Source organism: Phasianus colchicus, chromosome 3 (assembly GCF_987193195.1).
Source record: "Phasianus colchicus chromosome 3, bPhaCol1.hap1.1, whole genome shotgun sequence".
NCBI classification, from domain to species: Eukaryota; Metazoa; Chordata; class Aves; order Galliformes; family Phasianidae; genus Phasianus; species Phasianus colchicus.
Window position 1 is genome coordinate 67,241,302 of NC_143438.1, and position 15,874 is coordinate 67,257,175.

A 15,874-nucleotide genomic window follows, 5' to 3' on the forward strand; every position below is an offset into this window, starting at 1 on the left:
CATGTATTTCATTTCCCCTGCTCAAGTGGGTGACCTTTTGAAAGGAGCATTGGAGGCTGACACACACCTTCATTAAAGCCATGCCTCTGTCTTCCCCTGTGCCTACAAGAACAATGAGCACGTGAGGGATGAAGTGAGAAATCCGAGGAGTAATTAAGAGATTTTGTTTCAGGGAGTTATCAATTATTTATGAGTAAATTCCCAGATGAACACATCCAAAGATGAACAGTTTTTAATACGTTTCACTTCTGTACACATGGCACAACGCAATCAGACATGAGCTAAATTGAATGTCTGTTTGTGGTGTCAAATGGTGAGCAGAATCTGGGCATCAGTATATCACTGTTATGTATTTAAAGTACAAGCGTCTGCTAGATGTAAAGATCTTTCACGACATTCCTCCAACTCACAAAGAAATCATTTTTTATATTACCTCTTACTCATCAAAATTGCAGCAGAGAAAAAGCTCATATGAAAATGTTCTGTAATTATGCTAACATAGTTCTCTAAATAGTCTAATTTTCAAAATCTTATAAACATATCAGCCAGCTTCGAATGGAATTTTATTCCACAATGGAATGAAATGAACCTGAACTGTTATTATTAAGAAAATACCAAGCTATGGTCTTTTTCTCCAAAACAGGGTTTAATCCTTTTCAAAACAAAACATTTTACTTTTCTGTTTGTCAATTGTCCATTTTAAACGGAAGACCTAAAGACTCTTTGTGATACGGGAACTACAAACGTATATATAAAATACCCCTCCCTGTAGTAGGAGGGTTGGAACTTGATGATCCTTGGGGTCCCTTCCAACCCAAGACATTCTATGATTCTATGATACATGGTAGTCTTCCTCATGAAGCAATTACTATGGAACCAAATCATTGCATGCACTAAGAATGTTTTCCACAGTGCGTTGATGATCTATTTAAACATGCTGTCACTGCAAACAGTCATCCTGGAAATCTAGAAATGAAAAACAAACCTGCTGTCACATCTTCAGGTTTGCAGAACTGTTCTTTCAACTCCTCCTTCCCGGACATTTCAACCAACACAATGCTGACAGTGTCACCAAGGCTGCTGCAGTTATCATTCAGTGCATATAGCAGATGTCAAGATGGCTTCAGGGCCATCTTTAGCACGGAGTTCAAGTCCTTCATGAAACAAGGCTTCAGGCACAGCCAGACGTGCCCCAGCATCATGCCACTGCATGCCACATGCAGCTTCCTCACAGACAGCCCTGCAGACACTGCGTGGAGAGGGCTCATGCAAGTCACACCAAGTGGGGACAGGGCTCTTGTTTCAGGCTCTGAGCTGTGTGACTGCTGAGGTGGGAGGCATGCGGGAACACTGCAGGTTCTTCCACCCAAGAGTCATCTGCAAGCTGCCTTCCAAGGGATGACTCTGGGGACAAGCTCATCAAAAACACACTCTAGAGCAAGCACTTTCTTCCTCTTTCACAGAACAGCTGAAGAGATAGGTCTACCATGTGCTCTCCACCTCTCCTGTTTAGATCAGAACTCACCTCAGCACTTTGACAATTCCAGGAGTAACATCCACTCTTGTCCTACCCTAGCTAGACTAAACTTGTCCAGTACCAAGAAGAAAACCACTTAGAAATTCATTTTAGGTTTGTTTGCAGTAGATTAGAGTGTTTGTTATGTATTTGGATGAAAGGAGCACATTAAGTACATCTATATTTACTTCAATACAGTGTGGCTCTTGAAGTTAGATGAAAAGATTTACACTGGCCAAGCTAGTTTATTTATCAAAATAAGCTATGTTCTCAAAGGCTCATCTTCATCATGTTTACATGAAAGTAGACAGAATTTTTCAAGAGTTGTATCACATTCTGAGAACTGGAAAAGGACAAAAGAAACTTCTGTGAGAACTGCAACATCAATGAGCAGTGTAGGAACAGTTCCTACCATTTCCAGTTATTTATGGTGGGTGAGAAAAATCTTTCCCACATGGAGCAATTCCTCCCACTCTGCAGACTTATCAACAGCCAGAAGCTTCAGTGGACGATCAACCACTATGCACCTAAGCTTAGATAATGGTGACTTGCATTCTTAAACTGTAACACCAAAAAGTAAAAGTTAATCACACCTGAAACACAAGAGTTTATGCAAATATAATTTCCCAAGTATCTAAAAAACAAAATTAAAAACCCCTTTTCTTAAATAAGAACAATTAAGGGCTTTCCATACTGAAGTTACTGTCTTGGTTACTGTTAGTGAAGCATTCGGAAACACAGAAGAAATCAGTGCACTACCACCAACCAAACCCAGCTGTCTAAATCCCGGTTATTGCCAACAGGACCCCAAACATGACTCTGTATTTTAATATAGAAATTTTATCCCTGAGTTATGTAAATATTTAAATGACATTTATGGACAGTATCATTCCTCACGAGTTTATACTTTCCCACGGAAGACTTCGATCGCAATTAACAATGCTGATCTTTATCCTCCACACTGACTGTTCATTCATCCTTTCTAAAACGAACACTGCTTACATATGACCCAAGAGGGCTGTAACAAGGCAGTATTTATCTGCCCTAACAATCTACCATCACTGTTTTAACTAAACCTTGGTTATACCACACTCACACAAAATGAAGAAATGCCTCCTGCCCCTCATTTTCACCTGGCTACTCGGTAGCCTGATGCAGGAGCTGCTATGGGGACTGCATGTACCCGGCTGCCCCTAAGCTGTGCCACTGAATTGGGCCATAGGAAACTTCCCAAAGAGGGGTATGCTCCTTGTCAAATTTGACTGATGCTCTTGGCTCGGGCACCACAGTTTGTTTGAGTAACTGTGGAGACAGTGTTGTAAAAAAAATGCTTTCCCACTAAAGAAAAGCACAGTCAAACTGCGTGGGGGTTTGCAGCATATGCTCTCAAATATGGCACCAAGCACCTGGAAGTTCCTGCTGACCGGTGTCCATGAGCAGCTTGTACAGTGCAGTGCTGCCTGCCCAGCACACAGGGTTCTGGGAGGCCCAGGGATCTGTCACGTGTGCTCATGGGTGACCTGCAGAGAGTCCCCAGCATGGCACAGCCACTCAGTGAGAGACACTACTAAGATGGAGATGGACAACAGTAACTGAAGATATCTGCAGTAACTCTGCACCAGAGCCTTCAGGCTGCAGCTGCTGTATCCATGCACTTCTACAGGGCTTCCACAAGTCCTCATGAGCACAGGGTGGTTTCCAAGCCTAGAACTCACTGCCAGCTGCATTACACAAATGAGCATGCAGTGCTCCCCATTCCACATGTTGGCCAGTGTAAGCAATAGCTGACTGTGGTGCTGACTGAAAGTACCGGACCATTCAACTCGCAGCCTCACCTTGAGCACTGGGTGCAGGTTTGGGTGCCGCAACATAAGACATAAAACTATCAAGAGAGCATCCAAAGGAAGGCTACAAAGATGGTGATGAGTCAAGAGGGAGAGGTGTATGAGGAGCAGCTGAGGTCCCTGTGTGCACTCAGCACAGAGCAGAGGAGCTGAGGGGAGGCCTGACGGCGGCTGCAGCTCCTCACAGGGAGCGGAGGGGCAGCGCTGAGCTCTGCTCTGTGTGACAGCGACAGGGCCCGAGGGAACGGCATGGAGCTGCGTCAGGGGAGGGGCGGCTGGGGGTCAGGGACAGGGGCTGCACCACAGGGCTGTGGGCACGGCCCGAGTGCCGGAATTCAGGGAGTGTTTGTACAGTGCTCTCATATATAGGGTTTGATTTTTGAGTGGTGCCGTGCGGAGCTGGGAATTGGACTCAGTGACCCTTGAGCTCAAGAGTCTACAACTCTATGATATAAACATTTAGAAATCTGTGGTCTTGCCTGAAGAAGCTGCTGCCCTGAACTTCCTCCCTGACCACAGCAGTCGTTTGTAGCACTGCCATACACATAAAGACTGCAACTGAAGACACTAAAATAGCCCCCACATGCTCAGGACATGAGGACGAGCAGCAAGTAGCCATAGCCTTGTGACCAATCTCACAGCCATTCATCCCACAAACATTTCCACTTGAAGGGAGCCTCAGGTTGGTGACCCACAGACCAGTGGTGGCTCCTGACCACAGTGGGGCTCAGTGGCATTGAGGATGAGCTGTCGGCCCCTCAGAACTGCACATCCCAGTAATGAAATCTGTAGGGTTCTCAACACCTGGAAGCAGAAGCATCACTGCAGGAGCCTGGATAATGCTGTTTGAATGATTTATGGTTTCAATTAAATGTTAAACAATGTCTTTGAGCCTACTTGGTCTATTAATCTTATTCCTGCATTGCATTTTGCTGCTACAAATGATAGTGTTGGAACTACTTTGAAAAAGCCCTTCCATTTTCCATTCCCCTTCCCAACTGGAAAGAGGAGGGCTGTGTCCTGTTCCAGCCACTGAGCTCTCCAGCACTTTACCAGCACCATCAACGAGCTGACAAACAGATTTAACTCCATTGTGTGCCAATGAAGTCAGCCTCGGGAAAGAGCCTTCATTAACGAAATGCCACTGCACAGCCAGCAAAGAAAACTCAATGCGTTTCCTGTGGATTGCTCGGCATAGTGCTTCTTAAAATGTAAATTAGCTTGAGACTATTGAGCATTCCTTATTTCAGACTTGAAATCCAGTTGCCACTTTCTGATCAATGTAACTTTAATAGCAGGATAAATTTGTAGTGTAGTTCTGGAGTAGCAGTCATTTGCATACAATGCACGACCCAAAGGCATGTTCAAGAGCCCGGCAACAAGGGTTTTGAGGAGCACTGATTAAAATGTCTTCCTCACTAAGTGACATTTCACAAAAGGAACTTAGTAAGAGATAGGTGTGCTTATGAAGGGCCACATCCCACAACCTTTACTCACTGTGCTGCCTTCAGACCACTTTCTCTTTCAGAAGTTGCAGATCCTCGTTGCTGACCTGAATATTGATTTTATGTTAATAAAACGCTGTGTTGAAATACTGGTTAAAGATAAAGCCGCTTTTGTATTTTTGGCCTGCAAAAAGCTGCACATACTGTGCTCACTATTGTTTTTCAACAGGAGCAAAAGACTCTCCCCTTACACAAGATGCTCTACAGGCTGCGGAATGTGGCCCTTGTTAAAGAAGCTCACAGCTGAATGAATCCCTTTCCCAGTGAAAGGAGGCACTTTTGCTATAACGTAGCTGCACATCTAACATACAGGGATACTCATCAGGATACAATTTTAAAGATGCAGAATAAGAAACCCAGCAACTTGATACTTCTGCTTCTGCACTGTCTATGGGAAACGGACGCAACAACAAACTATTTCCAAATACATGCCTGATATCTTCAGCAGTGCTTCTGCACAGTCCCTGAATGAACGCAGCTCCAATCATGACTTACCCACAGCAGAGGCAGATTTCAAGAGGACTTACTGCCGGATTAACACAGCACTTTTTTTCTTTCTTCTTTTTAGCTTAATATAATAAAACAATAACTCCAGATAAAAGTTAATCGAGCCTGTCTGCTAAGAAGGGGAAAAAAATCTTTCCTGCCTGAATGCTATCTCTGCTCTTTCTCTCTCACACTTTTTCTGCATTTGTTGCTCAATGGCTCGGTATTATTTCAAAGCCCGTTCCTTTTACAAATGTAATCAACTCAAGTACTCAGCACCACAGATGATGTATCACTCTGCTTAAAACCAAATCTCTGAGGGACAGATTAGAAAGAAAGGTTAAAGAGCTCTATCGTTCAGAGCCTTACAGCTCAGACACCTATAAATCATTGGGTCTGTTTATTTAGATAATCGGCTCCATCAGCGCGCGTAACGCTGCACAACTTTCCGCCACGACCGCGCGCCGGGCACTTCCCCGTCAGAGGCATCGAGGGAAAGAGATGCTCCAAGCGGCAGGCAGGGCGATCCGCTCGGACCCGCTGCCGCTCGCAGCACTCTGCCACGCTCTGAACGGCAGCCCCTGCCTTCCACTGCCGATCTCATCCTCTCCAAGAGTTCCCAAGACGAGGAGCAGATGCCACCGCGCAACAAACTACACTCTGTCACCACGTAACGGGATGTGAATGGAAACGCAGCTCGGGGCCGGCTGGCAGCAGCCCCAGCCCGCCGAGCCGCAGCGCAGCCCGCGCCGCGCTCCTCCCGCAGCCCGCGCCGCGCTGCACCTGCGGCCGCGGCCGGACTGACCCCGGCACCAAATGGCCGCCGGCTGAGGGCAGGTCGGGGAGCGCGGCCGGACCGGGACAGCCGGCGGTGCGTCCCGAGCCCCGCAGCCACCAGCCGAGCCCAGCGGCCACCAGCCGAGCCCCGCGGCCGCGCAGCCCCGCGCAGCGCCCCGCGTACACGCATCCACACGCATCCACACGGGCAGACGCGGCAACTTCGCGCACCGCCCCCAACTCACCGGCGGGCGCCGGCCCCGCGGCGGGGCGCGCCCCGGCTGCCGCCTCCCGCCGAGCGCTGCCCGCCGAGCGCAGCCCGCAGGGGCCGGGCAGCGGCGAGGGAGGAGCAGCAGCAAGTTGCGGCGCGCGGCTCTCTCCTCCCTCCTCTTTCTCTCCTCCTCCTTCGCCCGGGGGAGGCGGAGGAGAAGCACCGAGCGATGTCCGCGGAGAGTGCGCATGTCCCCGGGCCCCTGCGCGCCGCGCACCGCAGCGCTGCTCTGCGGAGGCTGCGCAGGGCACGGCCTCCTGCGGGGCCGGGGGCGCGGGCACGGCAGCTCCGGGCTGTGCGGCACCCCGGGCTGTCAGAGCTGCCTCCGGGCTGCCCCGCGGCTCCGCGGTGTGGCTGAGGGGGCTCCGGGGACCGGACTGGAAAAGGAGGGCGAGGAGGAATGCAGGCTGCCTATCCTCCTTCCTTTCCTTTTCTTCTTTTTTTTTGTTTTTCTTCCAGCATGACTAATAAAGACAGGTATTATGATAAAAGGGGCATCCATATCGTTACGGGTGGCTTTTTGATGTAACAAGGTCTTTAGGTGAAAGGGATAACCAGCTTCTCCATCACGTAGGGAAGCAATAGGGCTTTGAGTGAAAGGTACAGTAACAGCAAAGGCAGGAAAGGCTGCAAAGGCAAATGCCTAACTTAGATCTCCGGAGAATTTTTAGAGAAATTGCACAATTGCTGTATGTTCCCACCCACAGGGGAGTACTGGGCTGACACTCAGTGGGGTCCTTACTTCCTGAGAACACACTCAAACCCCATACTCTGTTTTGCAGTAATATGTATGTATGTCACGTCTGTGGTTTGCTCCAGGTCTGAGCCTGAGTCTGCATTTGATGCTTACCTATGCAGGAAGGTGGTTTCTGGTTGGTCGCTTTTGGTTTGCTTTTAAAAAAATAATTAAAACAATACCAATACAGCAGCACCATCAGCATTTTCATCATGATCTTTGGCAAGGTTATGTCTCAGTGTATTGTCTCCATGTACATCCATACAAGGAATCCTCAGGGCTCATCCTTTCTTCACGTCATTTTACAGTGTTACCGGCTGGTGTGTCCCTTGCTGATTTGATGGCTTATTTTTCCCAAGCCTGCTTTAAGCTTTTTGCCCAACAAGGCAATGCAGTCTATGTCTATCATAATCCAACCCACTTTGGTTTGCCTACACAGCCCCTGCCACAAAATATCTGTTATCCTACCTGTAATTGTTGGCTCTTGCAGTAGCAGGCTGGTTATTAGCATTTCATCACCCTGGTGGTATTTTTTCTTCTCTGTTCCTGACACACCACTGTAGTAGCCAAGGCCCTGTAGCTGACCTCGTGGTTGTTTTCTCTGACTTTGTTGTCTGTTTTCCTTTGCCTGCCATTCTTGAGTTCCCATCCAATCCACACTTTGTGAAACCCCCTGAGTCTGCACCCATATCCCACACAGTGACTTTGCAGCGAGACCAACTGTAAGGATGACTTTATGATCCAACTGTGTCGGTCTCTTGTCATTGCAGTCAATGAAGATTTGCACGTGTGGGATCAACCACTTCACTGAGCACTTTTGTTCTACCTCTGTCCTCCCGCATTCCAACTCTGCCTGAGAATCTCTGATGTTCCTTCAAATCCTGGAGGGTCATCATGGCCATTTGGTGGCTTTGTAAGGTTTTCAGTTTAGAGTGTGAAACTGCGTTTTGGTTTGTAGAAAATTGTGTAGGAAAACAATACTATTTAGGTTCAAAAAGAATGAAGCCAAAGTTCTAGCTGCTTTCCCCTTCAGCAGTTTTTCTCAAGCCTTCACAAAGGATGTACAAAGCATGCCCAGCGTGCTGAAGCCAGTAGGAACTTTACAGCTCTCTCCACCTGATGTGAAAGCTCCCAGTCCTCTAGCTGCTTCTTTCACTTAGATTCAATTAGTTCAAAAACCTCCCTGCTAAATAAAAACTAAATACCTGCTGTTAGACAAGGGTCACCACATAGACTATTAGCAGAGGTATTACCACAATAATCTATATTTGCATCTTAACCTGTAATCTTGTTCAAATGTAAACAAAACCAAACACAGTTACAAAGGAGAATAGTATAGGGTATGATGAGATAGGATGAGATAGACAGGGTAGAATCATAGAATTGTAGAATCATTAAGGCTAGAAAGACCAATGTCCACCCACTGCCACCATGTTGTCCACTAACCATGTCCCTAAACCATACATAGGATAGGATAGAATAATTGAATAGAATCATAGAATCCTTAGAGTTGGAGGGGGCATTTAAAGGTCATCTAGCCAACTCTCCTGCAATGAAGAGGGATGTCCACAGCTAGATCAGGTTGCCCAGGGCCTGTTCCAGCCTTGCCTTGAAAGTATCCAGGGATGGAGAATCCACCACATCACTGGGCAACCTGTTCCACTGCCTTACCACCCTCACTGTAGAAGACTTTTTCCTTGCATCTAACCTATATCTACCCCCTTTAAACTTGAAATCATTTCCCCTTGTTCTATCACAACAGACCCTGCTAAAGAGTCTGGGATAGGATAGGATGGGATAGGATAGCATAGGATACAATAGGATAGTTCAGTTGGAAGGAACCTACAAATATCGTTATATCCAAAGGCAGCTGTCTTTTGCTTTTTCCTTTTTTCCCTCCCACCCCCTCTGTCCCCTTTGTGCTCCAGCTTCAAATGCCATTTGGTTTAATTTATCATCTTTCCCTGTATTTAGGGATAAAAGAGTTAAGTTTTTCTTTAAAACAAAAATCAGAGAAATTGAGGTTTGCTCATTAACTAACCATTATTTGCAGCCCTATTCATCATATCAGCAAAAGGACAGGAGAGATGCAGAGAATGAAGGAGAGGAGGGTTCCAGTGGTCTCTTGACAGATGGGAAAGACCAGCAGGTACAGCAGTATGCATGTGTCTGCATGTGTGTAAAGGCAACGAAGGGAAAGGATCCACACGGGCAAGAGGAAGCAATGGAGTCCTTCAAAGAGGCTAGCAAAAATCAAGCACTCTGTGGCATTATTAATTCTGCACTCCACAAGAGTGAAACTATTCCCTCTCGTCATTTCTGTGACAGGTGCTCCCAAAGGCTCCAGTCGCTGTTAGAGCTCCATTATGTGAGGCATTGCACTGGTGCATAAGTGACGTGGTCCCTGCCACAAGGGCCTCATAGTTTAGCATGAACCAGAATGCAACAAAAGAATGTAAAATATAGCGTAAGGGAGCAGTAGAGGAAAGGCAGCTGAAAGCCTTCATTGTAACCTGTATTATAGAACTTCATGGTTATCATTACATGTGAATAACATATGAATAATGTACATACATCTCAGCCACTTCTGTTTGGTTTTTGTTTTTGTTTTTGTTTTTGTTTTTGTTTTTGTTTTTTCTCCCATTGAAGAATCAGGAGTGCCCAATTTAACCTTCAGCCCAAAGGCTGTTGTTGGTAGCAATTAGTCATGCTGGGCTAACCCAAGAAGCAAAGGTGTAAGGACTGATGAAGGTCCCAGCCTTTGTCTGGTCTCATTTTGGGATAGCAGCAGCAACGTGCAGCTGGACATGTGCCACCTTCACCTCATACCCTGGAGAAGCCCATTTGACACCTTGTTCAGCCCTCTACTGTCCCACATTGTTCCTATGTGACTCTTTTTAAGTGAGCTGGAGGAAGAGGTTATTTTTCAGCTGGATCCATTCCTGGTCCAGCTCAAGGTGAAACCATGCCAACATCTGTGCTGATGGGACTGGCAGAGAAGCAGCGGGTCTTGTGAGGCAGCCATAAGTGTCACGTTCTATCTAGGTGCATGACCTCAGCTGCACTGGAGGAAAGCAAGTGCTTTTACTGAACTGCTTTTTGGATGCTTACAGTGGATTGAGTTGCTCAGACACCGTAAGTTTCAGATGAGATGGTGTGCACTAAGCCATCAGTTCACCTCCACCAGAACAAGAAAGCACTGTTCCCAGCCAGCTGTCATATCATTTCCACTGTTTCAGCTCTGATGTCTGTGGATCAAAGAATTCCTTCTCTTAATGCTGGTTACTAACCAAGCAGAAACGTGACCCAGGAAGAAAGAGGTGCCAAGATTTCTGCTGGATCAGTGAGTTGAACCTGCCCATGGACAAGTTCCAGAGCCACCACAAGCAAGGAGGTAGGGCCCATGGCTGGGGGAGGTCTGAGTTACAAGAGAAGGTAAAGGAAGAGAAGGAACAAAATTTCCCCCTTCTGGCAAAATGGCAAGCCACTGGATGCATTTAGGTGCTCACTGATACAGCACTAGGGACCAATTTATATGTTAACCCAACTCTGCACAAGCTCTGCTAGTGCAGGCAGCTCTCCAGGTGGCTGCAGTCGCTCATTTATTTCCTATTTTATGTAATATATAGTGTGGTCCTAATTCCACATATTTTATTCATGCAGAAATACTCGTTAAAGAAGTTTTAATAAGTAATTGGGGAAAACTCTGAGTTCTCAGCCTGCGGGGTTCTGCGGTTTGGGGAAACTGAAATATCTTTTGAAGAAACATTGAGCTATTTCCCTAATTATCATTTGTGTGTAGTATAAGCAAACCTCTTATAACGAGCATGCAACATTAAACTCCACCAGTATAAATTTCCTGTGGGTGACTAATGCAGAGAAATGCTGTGAGTAAAAGTGAGACTTCTGGTGTCTCTCAGCTACGCCACTCATTGTGACACTGTGGGCATGCTGTGCTCTGAGAATCATTCTCCAGCCTCTCTTACACTGACAAAAAAAAACATTGAATGGATTGATGTTTATTTCCTTCTTCACCTCTGTCCTGCCTCATGTCCAGCCTCTCACCCACCCACTCCATCTAATGTGGGCTGTGGCATTACTTAGCAGAGCGTACGGCACGATTGGCCCGGCCTGCCCACAGAGATAACAATTACCCCTCTGTATGTGCCTTGTTCACTTGATTTTCACTTGAGTTCTGAGCAGCTGTAATTCTTTAAGGAGAGAAAAGACATGAGTATACCATCACCTCTGAAAATCGAGCCACTATGGAGAGGTGGACAAGGGGCTCTAAAGGCCTTTATGAGTATGTGTGGGGGCTGGTAGGAAAGCATTGTTTCCATTCAAGGAGCACAACAGTAAGAAACTGCCACTGGCAAGAGGACATTAAATAATCTAATAGAAGTTTCTTACAGGCCAAGAATCCCTGTGAAAGCCTGGGTGACTATGTGCTGCATCTCTGAAATCAGTGACAAATCACATTATGGCTGAGGTGCGTAAAATAGTTCTGTCAAAGGAATGGCCCCTGGCATGGCCGCTTTGTCTGAGGCAGTCACTGTTAGCTCTGCATCCTGGTTAATGCTCAGTCCTGTGGGCAAGCGTGCTATTTTCTGACAAAAGCACTGGGCTGAGGTTTTCTCCAAATGAGGGGAATTTATTAAAGTGACAAAGTAATTTCTCGTGATGCCAGCACTGGGGAAGCCCACTTCCACACACAGTTTGCTTTTTACAGTGATTACACGAGAAGAAGAATAAGGTAGCTGTTGTCTGCCAAGCAGACCCAAAGATCAGACTTCACAAATGAGCTCGTGTGCTCTGAAAGCCTGGTTGTGAATTTGAATGCTTTGCAGGGCTTTGCAGGGCTTTGCGTGCCTCAGTGCCCTGACCCCACCATAACTACTCTACAGTGCAGCTACAAGAGACCAGGGCAAGGCATATGCACAGTGGTTTTCCACAAACAGATTTCTACCCAGGAATCCTATTGCCATGGGACATTAGAGTTTTGGGCTCATCAATTCTGCTGACACAATCCAGCAGTTTATTTTTAGGGGGAGTGAGCAGGTGTCTGTGGCAGCACTTCAGCTGACAGCGCTACGGTAGTGCTGTGCAGGAGCAGTTGGTTGTTCTTTTTGTCTTGATTCAGTACTGAGAAATATTGTTATTTTTATGGATTTATTTATTTTTAGCATTGGGCATGGCCTGAATAGGACGAAGGAAAACTTTTTTTTTTCCCTTAAACTAACTTCTGTGTATCAATCTTTCAGTATGTTAATAGAAACTGGAGAGGCTGTATACTGATGCATCTCCAACATTGCTTGTAGGAGATGGTTTGGAAAGAGAACAAAAATAATAAATTAAAGCTAGTGGCCGTGACTGACTGAGAAAATGTTTAGGTTTTAAAAAAAAATCACATCAGTGCTGTTTTTTTTCCCCATAAGTATTAGAAATCTATATATGAACTATTCAGTCAGAAAAGTCTTTATTAAAAATAAAGGTACATACATGGTTCCTAATTACTTTTTTTTTTTTTTTTTTTTTCATGGCTACCTTAAATAAAATCTTGAAGACTGCACTGATGCAATATTCCAACAGGACTTTTAAAACTGTTATTCAAGAACATGTAGCATCATAGTGTTTGTTTTTGAGGAGAAAGAATAGAGCAAGTGAATTTGAGGAACCCTCATCTGAATCGAATTAGCAGGATAGCAGGCTGACTTCTAATGGCAGTGACAAGCATCACGCCTGAATCTACAGATCGCTTTGTGTATCTGAGCTTCCCCTCTTTGTAATGAAAAGGTGATAATTTCTCCATTTCACTTTGCTGTGGCAAAGTTCTAGACGTGCTGCTGGTGTTCAATATCAACAAAGTTGTGTTGCATCATGTGCAGGAAGCTGGAGTAATCCTCGAAAACACAAAAATGCACATCAAGAAATCCAAGCCATTGCCATAGCAGAGCCCGTTATGAACGTCTGTCCAGAACATGGAGGGAACATTTGGAAGCAAATCAAAACCTGCCTGAGGAACTGAGTAAAAAACATTTTCTGAATTCACTAATGCACATTTCAATTAATAGCCTGCCTGCCGAGTGTAATGAACCTGAACACACGGTGGCCATTAGCGCTCAAAAGTAGCTTTTTGCCAAAAAAAAAAAAAAAAAAAAAAAAAAGGAAAGGAAAGGAACAAATGAAAGAAAAATTACTGAAAGCAAAAAAAGTGTACTATTGCCACTTTCTCTCACATTGAGGTAAGCGGTTGATTCCCCTGCCTTAGGGCCAGCACATAGCGGATGAGGCGCCGCAGCCACTGCCAGTGCCAAGAGCTCCAGGACCTGCCTCCCACCGCAGGCATTCATGGCCCAGGTGCGGGTCTCCAGCGCAGAGGAGCTCGGGCTGAGCAAATGCTCAGCTTGAATGACAAGTACTCCACCTTATGAATTCTTTTCACAGCTGGCTGCACTGAGGAAGAGGTTTGAAGGATTACGGACTAAAGCAGTTGACCTTTCTGACCTCCTTCACCAGGAAACTGGAGGTCAACTGAAAGGATCAGAGTGAAACAGTCGGTGAGAGGCTGCGGCTGAAGGGCGGGCTCGTGGAGCGGGAAGTGCTGCCATGGGGCTGTGGGCAGCATGAGCGGCCACAGGGACACAGCGGCTGCAGAGGAGCGGGCTGTGGTGCCTGGGTGTCCCCATCCCCATGTGCGGCCATGGCACCTGAGGGCCGGCTCCCCTGTGCTCCTCTCACTTCTACCTCTGTCATAAGGATTCTGCAGATGGCACCGGAGTTCTCACGCCATCAGAAGAGAAGCCTGGAACACCTGAAAGAAATTTAATAAATGTGATTTAGGCCTCGAGAATGATTTATATGGCTCTGAGTATCTGCCCTCTCCGTTGGTATCTCACAAGTAAGAAAAAAGGATTTTACAAATAACCTTGAAGTTCGGTTTTAATACAGCCATCGTAATTAATTAAAACTACAGAAATTAATTCTGAGCTAAATGCGTACTTCAGGTGCCCTGAGACAGGGATGTGTTTAAAACGAGGGGCAAACAAAATCCATTACACAGAGAAAAATTACAGGCAGAATAAAATTAAAGAAAGTCATTATTTGAAATGCAAAAAATGTAATATGTTTTAAAATAAATTCCATGAAAGATTTTTCTTCTTTCTTTTCCCACCTTCTCAAATCCTAGGGAAGGAAACGTGCCTTGGGCAAACTGAGGCAATATTTCCTTTTTGATAAAAAGGTCTCTCTGTTTCAAAGGATATCTGCTCGGTTATATAGGCAAATCTATTTCAAATTCAGGGAGAGTAATGCTTTTGATTTAGCACAGTGTTAATGTTAGGAAAGATATTTAATCCTCAATTTTCTGAACTCTCTTTAAACTCCTGGCAGCCACTACCCTGTGTCACTACGCAACATTCACTCACTGAAGTGTCTGCTACTTCTTTTCTTGTAACAAGACAAATATGAAAGGAAATAAGCCGAATGAATGTGTTGATTGGAAGTACTAATTCATTTCCAAGGGAGCTGTTAGACGGTCAGTTGTACCACTGGGACACAAAATGTTTATATCCTGGGATACAAACACTTTTTAGACATTATCATATTCTTTGGTGTCCACATTTTACAAGCTTTAGGCTGCTCGGTTGCCTCCTGCCTTTGTAATCTTGCTGTGAGTTGTGTCCTGTGGTAGCTTTGTGGTACACTGGATGTGTGAGAGCTGGTTTCCCCGCCCCTAACATACATGGTATGGCAGCAGAGGGAATATTCTCTCTGCTCATAAAATCGGGGCTTTGGGTTGGCACCTGATAGGGGTGTCTCTGCCTGGCACCACTCCTCTGCCAGCAGATGATTTCTCCAGCCTGGACAGGGCCTGGGCATGGGTATCCTCCAGGGCAGAAGTCCTTACCAACCTCAGGTGGTTCCAACCACAGCAATGAGGATGGACAGATGGAACCTTCCTTCCAGCAGCAGCTGGAAAACCAGTCTAGCAGCCCCACTTCATAGCATTGCAGAGCCACTCAGCTCTCTCACTCAGCACGCTGCTGTTGTGATCACTTTTTGACCTTTTATATCCTATTTATCCTTTCCTATTATATCATTTATATCAGTTTTCCTCCAGCATTGTTTGTAGAAATACAGATGACTTTAAATATTTTTTTTTCAACCCCGTGAACTGGTGACCAGATCTCAAAAAGATGAAGAAGAAATAATATGCATATCCTACAGGCTAAGAGTGACATAGATTTGCTGACTTTGTCCTTTTTTCCTTCACCAGTTCCTTTTCCTTGCCTTCCCCACTAGCTATACACGGTAACCCTACCACAGAGATACCAATGTAATTACTGGGCAAGACAAATCAATGTGGATTTTTCAACTGCCTCGGAGTCATGTACATGCCCTCTTTTATAGGGCAGCCCTTGTATGGCCAGGGCTGGAAAGCAGAAACATGCTCTCTAATAACCCCACTGGAGCCTCCAAAGGACTAAAGGGTGCAGCAGCTCATTTTACCATTACAGTGCTGGTGATACAGCAGATTTGTATCTACCAGAGCTCCTGCTGTAGAACTGTATAATTTGGGAGTTTGTAACATCACTGGAGAAAATGTTGCTCCACTTTCCACTGAGGCCAATACAATCAAATCAGAAGCAAATCCCCAAAGAACTTAAGATAATAATCTGGTAGGTTTAAATTTATGAGAAGTCTTCCTTGTGTTTAGGAGAGTGATTAAGGATTTGCTCC

At 45.6% G+C, this 15,874-nt stretch overlaps 1 protein-coding gene across 2 annotated transcripts in view; it reads right to left on the reverse strand.

Annotated features, from left to right (window-relative positions):
• Positions 1-6,453, reverse strand: part of PAG1 (phosphoprotein membrane anchor with glycosphingolipid microdomains 1) — a 107,695-nt gene extending 101,242 nt beyond the window's left edge. Inside the window, exon 1 of one of the 2 annotated variants that reach the window (XM_031590932.2) lies at positions 6,374-6,453. The gene's annotated coding sequence lies outside the window, so the exon portion shown is untranslated. The remainder of the gene's footprint in view (positions 1-6,373) is intronic. The other variant, XM_090137754.1, reaches the window with a different exon arrangement.
• Between the last annotated feature and the right edge of the window lie 9,421 nt (positions 6,454-15,874).